Here is a 16056-nt window from a genome sequence, read left to right as displayed (position 1 = left end):
CCATGGGGACAGGTTCTGCAGGGTAGAGGAGTCTGAGAGCTGGTTGATAACCAAAAATCACTTTATCCAATCTCAAAAACAATTCTCTTGAGCAAGCTATAAACAAAGGGGGTAAGAATTCTGCATGGGTGAATAAAGAACTCTTGTCATTACTCAAGAACAGGCAAGAAATGTACAGGAGATGGAAGCAGGATCAGGCCACTTGAAATGAATATAGAGAAAGAGGTAGTCAGAGTAAGTAGAAATGAGATGAGGAAGGCCAGGGTCTATCTGTGATTAATTCTGGCCAATGATGTCAAGGACAAGAAGAAAGGCTTTTTAAAATATATCAACAGCAAAAGGAAAACAAAGGGTAATGTGGGCCTATTACTAAATGGAGGAGGATCCTGGTAACAGAGAGCACAGAGAAATCAGAGTTACTGAATGTCTTCTTTGTGTTGGTCTTCACTGACAAGACCAGGCCTCAGAGATCTCTTATCCAGGAGTGCAGGGTAGAGGAATGTTGGAAGGAAGACTTTCCCTTGAACAGTGAAAAAGAGGGTGATGGGTCTGGAGCATCTCTCTTACAGATACAGGCTGAGGGAGCTGGGCCAGTTCAGTCCCGAGAAGACGTGACTGAGAGGGACCTCATCAATGTATGCAAGTATCCAAAGGGAGGGTGCCAAGAAGCAAGACCCAGGCTCTGCTTGGTGGATCAAGATGAATGGCAAGGACATGATGAAATGGGCAAAACTGATGCACAGGAAGATTCCACCTGAATATGAGGGATATCACCCTCCTAGCAATAGTATCTCATCCATGAAAATTCAGAGAGAAAATGCTAACTGGTGAATTTTTGCACTTTAGCTCTATTGTTAGTCTTTTATTCCTGCCTTCTCAACTTAGTCAATTAACCTATTTAGATATGCTATTTAGGGTTAGGTTCCTTTCTTTTTTTCTAAAGAGGCCACTTAGGTGGCTAGTTTAACTGTCTACTCCACTGCCAATCAAAGGGATAGACTGTAACAAAGTTTCAGGATCCATATATTTTATAAATTTTTACTGTATATTTTTATCCATTTTAACCAAAACACCATAGACAGCCAGATTCACAGAAGGAGGTATGTAGTATTTCTTTACCCTGAACTGAGGTTTTTCACCTTAGTAATTTAAGTACCTAAGTAATGAAATACTGCATCCCAGGTACATAATAGATGTATCTTTGAATTATTTGCACTGCATTATTTCTTCCCCTTGGAATTGTTATTTTTTGTATAATTAAAGAAATTAATCATCATGACACAAAACAACTGAAAATATTTGTGTACCTTCAGTCATACAGCAATGCAGATTGTGTGACCTGGAATAATTAGCCCAAGAATACTTGACAGAATGTCAGTATAGTCAGTATAGTCCTGTCACGTGACATAACTGGCTTGAAGTGAAGAAATGGCAGACTACTACCTTCAAACCAACTGATCAGAGATGGTTTAGTGCCAGATTATTATTCTGAACAAGACATATGATGCATACAGAACACTGTAAAGGCTCAGCAGGAGCACAATGCATTGAGATATTACCAGTCTCAAAAGGCATGAACTATGACTTCCAGTGCACAGGGAAAGGGAGTGAGGGATTAAAGCAATAACCTCTGTACAATGAGTACTGTGTTTTTACATAATTAGCAAAAGCAAAATGACTGTTCTATTTGTATAAGCCTACAAATATTGAAAGAAATGATGATATCATATCTGTTGGACTTGAACTGAGTTGAATAATTTTATCTGATTTGACAGCTGTCTACATTAGCTTTTCTGTTGCTAAAGCAACAGCTAAGATAGCTGTGAAATGAATGGACAAAATAATCCACAGGCACTTCAAAACATTATATACATGTTTACTCTTACTGTATGCCATACCAACAAACATATTTGAGTTGAGTATGAAAAAATATATGTGTATATGTATGTTGAGTATGCTTTGCCAAAGTAACACCAAATGCTTATGCTGTGAATGCATATGTACAGTAATCATGACACTGAAACACATTTTTGCAAAATACTTATTAAGTAGTTCAAACTGTAGAATTGCAGGCTACTTTGAAACAATTGTGCTAACTGAACATAATTGAACATATGTGATCCTGAGGAGTAACCAGGGATGGAGTAATCCTATATTGTATCTGTAGAATGTTTCCCAATCTAGACAAAGCAGATGTTTTATCCCTGCATAACAGTTCCATCTGAGATAACAGAGAGGTTATGATAGATGTTGTACATCAGGAGCAGGACTGTTCCTCCCCCAAGTCCATGTAGTCCAAGTAGATAAAACAGGTGAGACTTGAGAGGAATGCTGGGAATGCCCATCCAGTAGAGTAACATGTCAATGACTGAAACAGAAAAGAATACTGATTTACAGCATGCCAGAAGTGTTTTTACTAGAACCAAACACTTGAGACTCTTTCACAACATGGAAAACCAGCTATCATTGTGAAGGAATACAGTGCTGGGAATCAGGTCACCTTCTGGCTTTAAGTAGATTTCCAGCCCTAAAGAAGGGAAGAGGTTAGACAAGCACTGCTTGGAGAGAGAGTGTGGCATCAGAGGGGACAGAGATGGAAGTGAACAAGGCTGACAAAGTAAAGGGAGCAAATTTCTTTAGAGGGCTAGAAGATACTTCTTCCATAGTCTAAAAAAGTGAAGTTTTCTGTTGCTTTTTGGTTGGTTGGAATTTTCTTGACCTTCTGTTGGACTGCAAATAAAATCTGAGATTTTGCATAGCAAGGATATTGATACTCACTGTCCTAAATAGCAGGAGGAAAGAGCCATCTAATGCTCTGCTGTTATCATATGCTTCCCAGAACCTCATGTCTGGTCAGAGGAAATTATTTCCATTCTAATTTTTCATTTACATTATGGTCCCTAATGTATTCATCTCTGTTAGAATCTTTCCTCTCTCAGGTCTGCTAAAACAAAGGAAAGAAAACTAATTAGGATTATTTAATATGTTTTGTTTATGTATGTGGGCTTTTTTCCTTTAAAAAATAGACCTTAATAGAAATAAACTAGGATATGTTCCTAGTTAATTGCTTGTCCATGAGTTCTTACCTATGTTGCAACAGTAAATCTCTAGCATTTGTTGTTGTTTAATTTAAAAAACTATTCCAGCTGCAAGAGCAGCCACAGTTTCATCACTGAATGACAAAAACTCTTCTACATTCTTGAAATCCTTGGGATGTGCCCTAAGCAGGGCTCAGAGTATTTCAATTTTTTAATTTAAATCAAGTTAATTCATAACAGTGCCAGTTTCTTTCCACGGTCTATAAAGACAGTTTAGACTGACTGGCATAGGTGAATCCCTTCTGGCTTCCTGTCTCCTGCCTATTGTCTCAACATGTGGTTGGGATATGGAAATGTTTTTTTCCTAGTGTGATAATCACCAATGAGGAGAACAGGAAGAAGCATTATATGCTGAGAGTGGCAGAAACAGTTTATTTCAATTCTACTGAGTTTCCTGCTTCAGCACTTAGTGATGGTATCCAGTGTAACTTTAGGTCATTCTCTCAGATTCCAAGTCTAGTTTTTTTGGATGTCCAGTTTTAAAGAACTACAGAATCATAAAATCATTTAGGTTGGAAAAGACTCCAAGATCATTGAGTCCAAACTTTGATCCATCATCACCTTGGTAACTAAACCACAGCACTGAGAGCAGCCCCTCAATGTCTTCCTTGCAGTGATGGGCCCAAAACTGAACACAGCATTCAAACTTTGGTCTCACCAGTGCCATGTACAGGGGGATGGTCTCTGCACTGGTCCTGCTGGACACACTATTCTTGATACAATATTTTGATATTTTGGTATCCTACAAAATATTCCTGGAGAAACTTACACAGGGAAAACTAATTTTAAAAGTAATTTATAACTCCATCACAGAAAAAGAAGCAGAACTTCTCTTAACCCTGGCAGCTTTCTTCCTAGAGTCTCCTGTACAAAATGGAAGCTGAAATTTCTGTGATACACATGTATATCCCCATCAATTTAGTACTTATCATGCTTCTTAAGACAGGTATTTAAGGACTGTTAGACAAATTTAACTTTTTAAGAAAATTATCACAAAGTCATTATTCTTACTTTTTCTATTTCTACATATTTTTGGTAAAACAAAACAAAATGAAAAAACACGCATACAAACATACACACCAGAAATCCCCTAGCAATGACAAAAGACTCGTGGCTTGATTAAAAATGTATCACCTTTCAGTATTAAAGGTAAAATGATCATGGTGTTAACAAAAATTTTTTAAAGTCTCTTTAGAAAGAAGGGTACAAACTACATTCAGAATAAATACAGTTTGATATTTTATAACCTAATGTAGTTATCTAACATAAACAGGATAAATTTGGAGTCAGTGATTTGTGCTACTTTGCCCTTACAAAAAAATACAAGTGGTCACTTAAAAGTAAACATGGCATATAAGATACTAAACTATGAATATCACTAGTAATATAGTAGAGCCTAAAGCCCAGAAGAAATCAAGATTGTAGGGAAAATTCAGTAGTTGGAAGAGTTTTCATCCAGAACTCAAAGCCCAGACTCTTCTGTAGAAATACAGAAATACAGCTGAAATACAGCTGGAGTGTGGGAGAATCACAGCAGTACAGAGCAGCTGAGCTGAGGATGTACCTCTGGGGATCATTAGTCAAACTCATGCTGCAGGCAGGATCACTAACAGCAGGTTCCCCAGGATCATCTCCAGTCAGACTTTCAATATCTCCAAAGTTTTTCTATACCTACCTCTAGTATTTGACCACCCTCACAGTAAAAAAAGTTTATTTTTATATTCAAATAGCATGTCTTGTACTTTAACTTGTGCCTGAAAAACAGCCTACAGATCTGCTCTAGCAGTTTCATTCCTTTTTCTAACTTGGTGGGGGAAGAAAGTGGGATTTTGTTGGCAGGCGGTTCACTAAATTCACAAAAATACCAAAAGGAGGATGCCACTGTCATGAAGTTGTATTAAAAAGACATATGAAGCTGAATAATATGTCAGTGAGTGAGACTGTCTTTTACAACTTAAGTTAAAAGCTGGCAAGTGGCTGCTGTACATGTAGGACCTCATATGGGTCTCCTTCCTTTCTCTAGCCATTCCCAAGAGGAAAGCAGGAGATTGCAATGACCATGAAACCCTCAGGAAAGACAGAGGGAAACCAGCTCTGCATAGTCTTGGTGCTAGAAAAGGAAGACAAGGAGCTAAATGAAGACTATTCACCTGAGTTTTCTGAGGACTGGACTTGTGGGAAGATCCAGAGAAGGGGACATCCCTACTTTGAGTTACAAGTGTACCGGATGGCAAAGTCTGTAGTGAGCTCTCAATCTGATCATTTCTCCAGCCATCAATCTGCCATTTCATGTCTATATTTGCCTTTATCTCTATTTGCAAAAGATTTGAAAATGTAAATGTCTCTGAAGAAAGTAAAGTAAATATGGGAGAAAATTCTGAATATGCAGAAACAATTTTTTGCTGTGAGAGTGACCAAGAAATGACACAGGTTGCCAGAGACATGGTGGGCTCTTCATCCTTGCATATATTCAAAAGGCATCTCACATGGTCCTGACAAACCTGCTCTAGGTTCCACTGCTTGAACAGGGGAGGTGGACTGAATGACAACCAGAGGTTACTGCCACCCTCAACCATTTTGTTGTTCTAATTTTTTATGAAAATAGTTAGTTATTCTCTCTGTTCTAGAGAAGAATACTGAAGGTGTTGCATTGACCCTCTTTCAAGGTTCCACACCTTATTTAGAAATGAGTTTCAGGCAAATCTGGAGTTTGAAATCAACTTTTTGAGAGGAAAAGACACAATTCATGCTTTGAAAATTAACTCTTTTTGAAAGCCTGCAGGCCTTTTTTTCCTGTGTCCAGCAGCTCATGGTTTTAATAGGACCACGCTGAAGGGTTGCACCAGGCCCTGTTTTCTGCCTGTGTCACCAGGTGTCTTTCTCCAGGTGCTTGAAAACATGTGCTGGCTGAGAGGGATGGATATATCGCTGGGAAATTTTTTTTCTCTGCACAGAAAATTTCTAACTTCTCCTCTTTAGGTACTGTGGCTTTAACTTACATTTTTTGCTGCTTGGTGGATTTGCAGATCTGAGGGTTGGTTGCTTTGTGAAATGAAGGCCCACACACCATACGTGAGCTGTGGCGGGGGAGAGAAGAAGGCAGTTAGTGATGTTCACTGCTTTCAGAGACTGTACAGTAGAACAGCTCTACTTTCAAGGACCCCCGTTCCCTGTCTCTGTACAACAGTTCCTGGCTATTGTTATGGAGAAGTTCTTTGCTGCAGAAACACAATAAATATGATAGCAAGTCAGACTGAGCTCAAATGACCATAGTGGCATAACAAATTGGTGGAAGGTATCAGGACAGCACAGGGGAAACCTGAGAAAAAGACTTAAAAGAGATTTTATGGTTGCATGTTTGCAACCACCCACTTCCAAAGACAAATGTCATCCATTCCAGGCAGTGGAGATAGTGTCATTCATTTGAACTGTTGTCACTGAGTGGCAGGAGCTGAAGATTTCCCCTACCACATTGACTCCTAGGCTGCAGACAGCAGGGGAAGAAGAAACTGATAAAGTGTAAAGAAGGACAGTACCTCTAAGATATTGCCAGAAATTTAAGTAATTTAACACTAAAGGCAGCACTAATAATTTAAGATAGATCTTGTTCTCCCCAGTTTCCCAATGGTTTTCAGTATGATAGAGGAACTGTTTAGATTGCTTCCCTATAACTATTAGGAAACATCTTATTTGCTACGTCTCTTATTAGAAGCAGAGCCTTAATACTTCAGTCTATTACTCATTCATGAATGCCTGCTTTATTGTTCTAAATGAAAACATGCTTTTAGAGAGGTAATAAAATTATAATTGGAATGTATTCATAAGAAATTTAAGAGTGGATGTTCAAAGCAGTCAATACTGAAGGCATCCAAAGCATGTGTGAGTATGCAAGAACTGTTATATACAGTTCTGTATATACTATTTAATTGTTACATTTGTATTTGACATAGGAAAATGACTTCTTCATCTGAATGGCTTTGAACTTGCAAGGCTCATGCTCCACTGCTTCAATTGTACAGATTCATAGATAGCAGAGAAGCAGTGCTGTTCAGTGCCAGATCTGGATCACAAAACTCAGCTGTATTTCAGCTAAGTAGCACCACAAGAAACATAGCATTAAGACACAATCACCATGCTCAGGCACAGTCACTATCTATCATGCAAACTCCATTTCTCACAGCAAAACATTTACTAACCTTCTGTCTGAGAAGAAAATTGCACTGTACATTTCAAAGCAGTTTTCCTAAAACGCATAAAATGAGTAATAGCCAAAACAGGCTTATAACAGGTTTAGTCATATATAGTGTCTATACAAGCAAAATCAAACACAACTCTTTTGAGTATTCCTTTCCCTTCACTCCAGTTATAGCCCATATTTTAATGAGTATTGCTAACCTATTAGCTGGCAAAAGAATCCACATTGAACTTAACAAAGAAAATGCTGTCCAAGATTCCATACTTTGTCTGTAGGAAGCAATGTTTCATTACAAATGCAAGACAGACAGCTGGATATGAAAAAGCCAACAGAGCTGCTAAGACAGACAGGTGCAAGATCTGCTCTGCCTATTCAGCACTCCATAGGGAGCCACTGTACTGAATGGAGGATGGATTGTGCTTACTGTTGTAGAGAGATGTGTTTCTGAGGTCTCTCCTAACAGCAATTTGCTCATTGTTATGGATTCATGCCCCTACAGAGTTCATTGCTCCACTTCTCTGTGTTAACCAGGAATGCAAGTCCATGTTTCAAAGGCAGAAAGCTCTAACAATTTCAAGATCATCTTGTCAGCTAGGAGACATGGCTTAAAGGACACCAGGAAAAAAAGTCATCTGAGGTAAACCTAATCTTGTCAAAATCTTGTCTGGAAATATTGAAAATATAAATGTTTCATATAGACAAATGTCTATATGCAATATGGATACAACTTCTGATTAACAGTCACCTAACCTATAGAAGATGAGGGTTTGTTTTTTTTTTTTCCACAGCAGGACACTAATGATTCTGCTATCATTAGCAGTTGTATTTTGCTCAGGTTCTGGCTCAACAGGACCATTTAATTCTTCTGACACATTATCACTGACCTTATCAAAAGCAAAAGGATAAGATTTTTCTTCTGGTAGAAAACCAGACCATAGGGGCAGGTCTGCATTATATAAACATGACTGTGATTGATACAAAATAACCCCCTGTTCAATGTGTGTAACCAGCAAGTTACAGCTGAAGAACAGTCAGTTTGATATCCTGCTTTTAATTTCCTGTGGTAAGCCATTCCATTACTCCCCAGCCATACTTGACATACATAACATAATTCTGCTTACAATTTCAACTATTAATAGTATGGTAAGGAATACTAGCAAACTATAAACATATTTGGAACATAAAAGAAAGCTTTATGATTTACATAAGCTCTACAGTACAATTTTCATCTCAGATCATAATGATTATTTCAGTGTTTACTGTGCTTGCTGAGGGTAATTTTAGGGTAGCTGATCTCTGCTGAAAGGGTATGTCCTTTAAATAAGAAAGGATAGATTAATGTCAGAAAAATATTATTGATTTAATGTGTTGAATACTTCTATGTAGACGGGTAGATATAATCTCATTTTTACAAGCATTTTAAAAGCTAGTCTGGTTTCTGTGTTGTAATGCACTAGCTTGTCTCCCACTGGAATGGAGGATTTGTTACAGACTACTGACCTGAAACTTAATTCACAGAAGGAAGGAGAGCATGCTAGCTGAATCCTACACTTCCTTAAGTATATATTTCCACATTCAGCTGCATCTTCATTTTCTGTCCTGCATTCTGAGAAGAAAAAAAAAAAAAAAAAAAGGGCAATAATATTCTAGTGACATATCTTTGGTACTTACAGGACATAATATCAATAGCGTAATGTAGCCAGGTCATTTTTTCTTTCTACATTCCAGCACAGTGAAGGCCCTAAGGCATATCTTGACCTTTTCCACTGTTGACTACACAAAGGCTTCCAGTTTTGATTTGCCAATTGCTAATCTTAGTTGACTAAAACCACAGCCAAATTCTCCTGAGAAACAGTTAGATTGCATTACTCAGTACATTACTCATAGTTTATATGGCATTCACTTACTTCACTGAACTGCAGCTAAGCATTGCACCTGATATATTTTAAGGGATTTAAATGATGCTGGTTGGCAGTCATGTAACTTCATCAGCTGTGACACAGCTGCTATACACCTTTATGACCTCTTGGTACTTTATAATTTTTAATGTGTTTAGAGCTAGTCAACAGAAATGCAGCAATGTCATAATGCCATCTACAGGCCCCAAACAGTCCCAGTTTCTCTTGGTGACCCTGCCTTCCATATTCCTCCAGACAACTAAAAGAAAAGGCTGGTAGGAAAAGAAATCATAACAAACCTTCTTACTGAGAGTCTAATCATAAGTAATTCAAACAAATTTCTACACTATGATTATTAATAATGAGTTTTCTCACCATCCTAGTAGTTTCTGCCAGGAACAATGCACAGATAGCTTTTTGTGTAGTATTTATCAACTCAAGCCATGTCCTCAGTTAAGAAGTAAGACAATGTAAAAAATGACTGAGAAGCTGTTGGTCTACAGTGGTAGGTATTCCTATAATAATGTCCAGCCTTTCTGATCTTGAACACCAGCCAGCAAACCTTCAAATGCTCAAAGGCTGCAGGATAGACATCACATATTCTAGAGAGATGTAGGAAGAAGAGAGCTCCAACTGTGGTTCACAAAAGGGTGGTTCACAGCTCCCAAGGGGTCCCACTTCTTCACCAGCATATTGCCAGCCTTAACATAGCCTACTGATTTGTTCCCTGAAACTCAGAGTTTCAGATTACCCAGAAGTTCCCACACCAGATCAGCTTCCCTGTTAATTGTGTGGCACAATCTCACATATGGCTTGAACTTCTGAAGGTCCGCACGCATCTTAAGACCATCTTTGCCTTCCTATTAGGTTTGCCAGCAAATATGATTTTGTGCAACCACAGACATTGTTAAAGTTGACTGGTGTTTTTGCCTCTGTTCTGTCAGCTTAAGTGGGAAATAAATGGAAAAAACCTCACCAAAACACATACACCAAACAAAAGGAAGAAAAAATATGGCTGAAAAACAGAAAGCACAGCCCAAAGGGATGCGCCACCGTGCATGGGGTAACCCAGATTACAAAGAGAAAACCTCTGCCCTTGCAAATGTTGTTTTTTTCCATGTTTTGGAGGCAGAGAATCAGAAATAGAGAGAAAACTTCTGGCTCTGTCTACATTTCAGCTACCTGTGTTTCCTTTCTTTGAGGTTCTGCAGACAGAGAATCCAACATTGCTAATGAAAATACACAAACAAATTCAAGACTTAAAACTCAAACAGCTCATTCAGATTTTGAATCTAACACACTTTTCAGTGCCTTGCTTCTTCTCTCATTAGAATAATAAAAACCTGTTACACATTCTCCTAGTGAGCAGATGTCCTTCTCAGTCTATGGGTCTCTCCCACCAATTTTTGTTGTTCCTAAGAGAGCACTTAGTGTTCCTAAGAGAGGCCAGGAGCCACCAAAATTACATGAGTGTTATATTTACGGTATACATACATGTGACCACTTGTAGCAACCACTGAAAATGTTTCTTTCTTAGGTGAGTCCTAACACAGAAGGTGAAATGCCTCTTCTATTATTTGTGCAGAATCATCACATTTAGGAGAAGTCTATGTACAAGTAGTAATTAACAATCACAATTGTTTACTCTCTTCTAATTCAAACCTGCAGACTACAGGAAGAAAGTCAAGCTGCATCCATAAGGAGAGCAATGTTTCAAGCTTTTACGAGGCATCATTTTTTTCAGTTAATATTTTCAATTCCAGGGTTTCCTGTGCTGTTTGAACAAAAACACTCTTATTTAAAAATTATATTTTAAATGCTTTCATACAAAAATTAGAATAATGTCTCAGAAGAAGAGTCAGATTAACAGCTTGACAATAGACATCACTGTAGATTTAATTTTGCATGCATTCTTACTGCAGGCCTTGTCAGGCACCAAAAAAAGATATGCTATCTGAAGGTCTTGTACTTCACATTTGTTGCATGCAGCTATTATTTTACTTGGCTTTGATGTTTCACACAACTTTTAGAAGCAAAGAATCTGCTTTGACAACATGACATTTCCCATATGTCCCCTTAGTTGTATGAATGAGAAAACCTTGGCTAACCCTAATTAGCATTGGCACTGTTGTTTGTAATCCTTGCACTGCTTTGTATACAACATTGTTTTAGTAACTTAGGGTTATGAAAGGTTCTTCTTATTGTGCAAGGGACCAAAAGCACCATGCTGCTGAGGATACTTGACTTTAAATTGCTGGGGAGAGATGGTGGCTGAGTCCCACACCTTGGCTACCTGTCCACCTTGTAACTAGGTGGAGGTTATGGCAGGTAATGGTCTGGTTGTAGGCAGGTGGGGATTGCCTCCAGGTGAATTTCTCAATTCCACATGCTTTGCTTTATGGGCTGAAGGAGATTTTCAAAAAAGCTGCTCAATGAACAGATGGAGGAGGAGAGACTTACCTGAACTGGTTCACATTTTGCCTCCAGTCATAGAAGCTCCTTTTGTGTTTCGGCTTAAAAGTCATTGCCAGTGACTAAAAGGAACTTAATTTCCTACAGATCAAATGCAGCTAGTCCTAGCTTTTGTAAATATTACCTCTTCCCACTAAAGGGGCAAATACATAGCCTATGCATATAATCTGGCATGTTAGAGAGCATGTCTGACGTATTGTGTGACAATAATCTGCTTCAGAGGTAGCCACGGGAGAGTGTTGCACAGAGTGCTGCTTGTCACCTCAGGTGCCTTCAGTTCCCTGAGATTCAGGGATGCATGATGTCAGAATGCAGCTCCCTGCTTTGGTTACTGGGAGGAACAACACACCAGAGGGTTGTGCTGCCTCCCACAGGGACCTGGTCAGGCCAGAGAAAAGAGCAGACAGAACCTCATGATGTCTAACAAGGGGAAGTGCAAAGTCCTGCACATGGACAGGAACAACCCCAGACACAAACATATGCTGGGGGTAGGATGCCATTTTCCTTCTTTACAGCAAGGACACATTGCTGGATCATGTTCAGCTTGCCCACCATGTCCCCTTGGTCCTTCACTGCAGAGCTGATTTCTAGCCAGCTGCCCCTAGCCTGTCCTGGAGCCAGGGCTTATTCCTCCCTAATGGTAGGACTTGTCATCTCCCTGTATTGAATTTCATGGTGCTTCTGCCCACCAATTTATCCAGCTTCTTCATGTCCCTTTAAATAGCAGCACACACATCTGGAGCATTAGCCAGACACATTTCTTTCTGATAATGCTTCTTTTTCCTTTTTTTACTTTCGAGCTTATATTCATTATGGTTTTTGAAAAAAAATAGTCTCTCCTGCTTTAAGCATTTTGAAGTCAAGTTACAACTTCCATGTTCTGGCATACACTTTCTTCTTTATTGTTTTAAACCATGGATAAGATATGCTTCCAAATATATTGAGGTTTAAAATTCTCCAAGATTCTGGACAAATACTGAGTAACTAAGCCTATTATTGCACATGTGGGGTTTGAGCCAAGTGCTTTATCATTAGAATTCAGACCTGTTTCAGTAATACAAAAACAGACCCACAAAATACATGGAGAAAAAGATAAAATGAGAACAGCCAAAGAAAGAGCTCTTGCTGTGATTTTTTTTCCTCTCTCTTGTCTTTATACTTCAAATTTAACTTTAAAAATAGCAAATGACTGAACTACTAAAAGAAAAATAATTTAACAACGATAAATAATGGTCAAAAATTTAGGCAAAAGCATTTCTTGATGGAATCTTGATGGAACTGTTATCTCCTCAATATCCAAAATTTTTTCCTCTTTATCCACTTTTTGACTACTAGTTCACACATCTCTCCTCAGCTGAACACAACTTTCTTTACTTTCTTTTATTATATATTACCTTTCTAAATATTGTGTTAGCATCTTAAGTAATATCTTTTCCTTTATCTATAAATAATGCAGGCAGAGCAAGGTCAGTGTTATAAATTTCTTCTGCCTTTCCCTGGGTGTAAAGCTTGTTCAGCAAGGATCTCTCTCTTCCCCATATTTGCACACAAAAATATTTAACAGGCCATTTGTTTCATAAAATTAATTTCTAATTCCTGATACAATATTTTTATTTGAACAGGAGATTTGGAACATATCCTGTGAATGTTACTTTTTCAGTTAATTGGTCATTTGGTCATCAATTCATTCTTTTATATATTCTCCTCTCCTTGTGTAGAAAAAATGCACTTCTCACTTCTATGTTTAGATATACCAGCATAATAACCACAGCAACTGCAAAAATGTTTTAAAGGCCTTTCGTAACCATCTATTTCTAAAAGCAAAAGTATAGAGCAAGTTAATATCTCAGATCAAGACTGATAAACATCCTTTGGTTAATTACTCCTTATTCATTAAGAGTAGTTCAGCAAGGCATCTCTGCTAACTAGGGTCTATACATGTATTACATGAGATCTCCACAATCCTTCTGGCTGTGCCATTATTTTGACCAATCTGTGAATCAATTAATCCCCTCCAATTATTTTTCTCTGAGATTAAAATCCTCCTCCGGAGTCTCTTTCAAATGACTGTTTGACACTTCTATTTTCTCTTATTTTTCAAAGTTATCTTTCATTCAGGATCAGTTAAGAAAATCTCCCTATATGTTATGTATATGCTATATAGTCAGAGTGTCTGAGGGAGTTTCAGGTCTGAAATGCCCTTCAGCCAAATTGAACTTAGCTGGTGAAAGCCTGAAATTGTAGTCATGCCTTCTAGCTCTAGGTATAAAAGTAAAGTTAGTCTCCTTCAAGCAGTAATTACTTGTTTTCTCCCATTTTCTATTTTCCTAAAAAAGGTTTGACTAGCATAAAGCAACTGTGTCCTATTTAAAGGAAATAGAAGCCAACATATTTGCAATCAGAAATATGTCCTTGTGAACAAGCAATCGTTTTGGAGTCAGATTCTTCTACCACTTTTGCTATTATGTCCTGTGCTAAAAATTCAAGACATGGTCCCATCGCACTATAACAGAGTTTGACATTTACTGCACTATATGGGGAAAAAATGAATCTGAAATTAAATATTCTTTGTGTCTGGAAACAGACAAAAACATAAGAGTTGGCATTTTAAAAGCTTTATATTTCCCAGATAGAGTTAAGTTCCTTATATATGTTGTATTCTGTTAACAGTGTGTCCTACTATTTGTTTTCCTCCAAGTTTCCAATATACTTTTATTCCATCCAGAGCAATGCTCCCATTATTCTATTTAGGCTTCCAGCTTGCATGCAGAAAGTTGTGTATTAACCCTTGAATTTCTTTCTATCCCTATTTGTATATGGCACTTCATTCATTCCATCTATTGAACATTGCCTTGTAGCAATGTCTTTATATGTCCTATTTTTTCCTTTAGGACTGTAGAATTTTAGTGATTTTATCCACAGTGGATTGGTTCTAGGAAGCTCTATGTTATTTTACACCTGTTTGCTTTCCTCTTTATTGAAAGGTCACTCTTGACCTTGACTTAGCAGCAGCTTGATCCCCTTCCTGCAAAGCCAAAAAGGTAGTGCTCTGGAGAAGATTATTACAAACTGGATTCTCAGTCCCTCTTCCAGCTCATGAGCACATCACATGCAATTAAAAAATATATTAAAAAAATAAAAGAATTTTAATGTACATATGGTACATATGGTGAATGCCTTGTCGCCAGGTATTACTCCTGCTAAGAGTATACCTGTGCTCAGGAAGTGTCCAGACAAATTCATTAAATATTAACCTTTTGAAGTTTCCTGTACACATGGAAAACATGTCCAGCTCAGGGATTCCCTGAAATACAAATATCTGGGGGTAGTATTATACATATTATGCTGGTGATGGTGTAATAAGAAGTAAACCTTTTACAAGCAGTAGAACTTGTTCTGAATGTGACAGAGTGCTTTATTTGCCACTTTTATCCTAGGAGACTGATGTGTATCACTCAGCATTTCATAGGTAACTCCTGAAGTAGGGAAATAAGAAATGTCAGGGAGAATGAGCAAAAGGAATTAAACTCTGTGGTTCAGTTGTGGTTGTGTGAGCAGAAGAAAGGCACTCAATTTTTTAGAATCAATGGTAACCCTTGCCTTTAGTAGAGACCTTTTTCCACCAATACACAGTGAGGGGATCCTCTTGTCTTCTCTTCCCCTGCACTCACAATTCTTCAACTCCTTTGCACATCTTATACAGTAAAGGTTCAGGAGGAAACAATGTCTGTGGGATAGTAGCTGTAGCACCCTACTTAAGGAAAAAAAGAAAATAAAAAACTGCTATTGGGGTTTATATCATGTCAGATGCATGAAGTCATTCATTCTGTCAGGAGGCAGACCTCAGATATATTTAATTCAAGATATTGCCCTTCAGTGTGGTCCAGAGAAGAGAGATAAGTCTGGTCACAGGGTTCAGAACAAGGTCTATGTATAACATGAAAAAACTGAATCAGTCTAAGGAAAAAATAACCTTTAACCATGACCACAATGACCCTGGGTCCTTCACTGCAAAGCTGATTTCTAGCCAGCTGCCCCTAGCCTGTCCTGGAGCCTGGGCTCATTCCTCCCTAAGGGCAGGACTTGGCATCTCCCTGTATTGAACTTTATGGTGCTCCAACTACATAAATGTTTGCTACAAAGAGGAACAATTTTTTTTTTCGATAATCAGAAGAGACAAGACATGAAAAAGTAAATTTATATTGCCATGAAGCATTTTTTGGTTAGGAAGTAAGAAATCACTTTAAAGTCTAGATGCAGTTAAATGGTTGAATCAATTACTTAGGAAGGATAAGGAAGATCCATCAGAAACTTTTAATACAAACGTCAGAAATGGCAGTCTTTGCAATAGAATACTTTAAGTGACCTCTTAAGACCTCTTTAAAACTTTTTT

The 16056-nt window shown here is 38.0% G+C and overlaps 1 long non-coding RNA gene across 1 annotated transcript; it reads right to left on the bottom strand.

The window, feature by feature from the left end:
* Positions 1-2082: 2082 nt before the first annotated feature.
* On the bottom strand, positions 2083-9322 carry LOC137466612 (uncharacterized). Its single transcript, XR_010995243.1, has 3 exons — positions 9201-9322; positions 8794-8899; positions 2083-2368 (listed from the first exon to the last, which is right to left on the bottom strand). It is a non-coding gene; the product is annotated as an uncharacterized lncRNA (long non-coding RNA).
* Positions 9323-16056: the final 6734 nt, after the last annotated feature.

The sequence above is a fragment of the Anomalospiza imberbis genome, chromosome 2, assembly GCF_031753505.1.
Source record: "Anomalospiza imberbis isolate Cuckoo-Finch-1a 21T00152 chromosome 2, ASM3175350v1, whole genome shotgun sequence".
NCBI classification, from domain to species: Eukaryota; Metazoa; Chordata; class Aves; order Passeriformes; family Viduidae; genus Anomalospiza; species Anomalospiza imberbis.
Note: the sequence above shows the minus strand (reverse complement) of the source record. Positions and strands in the feature narration are given on the sequence as shown.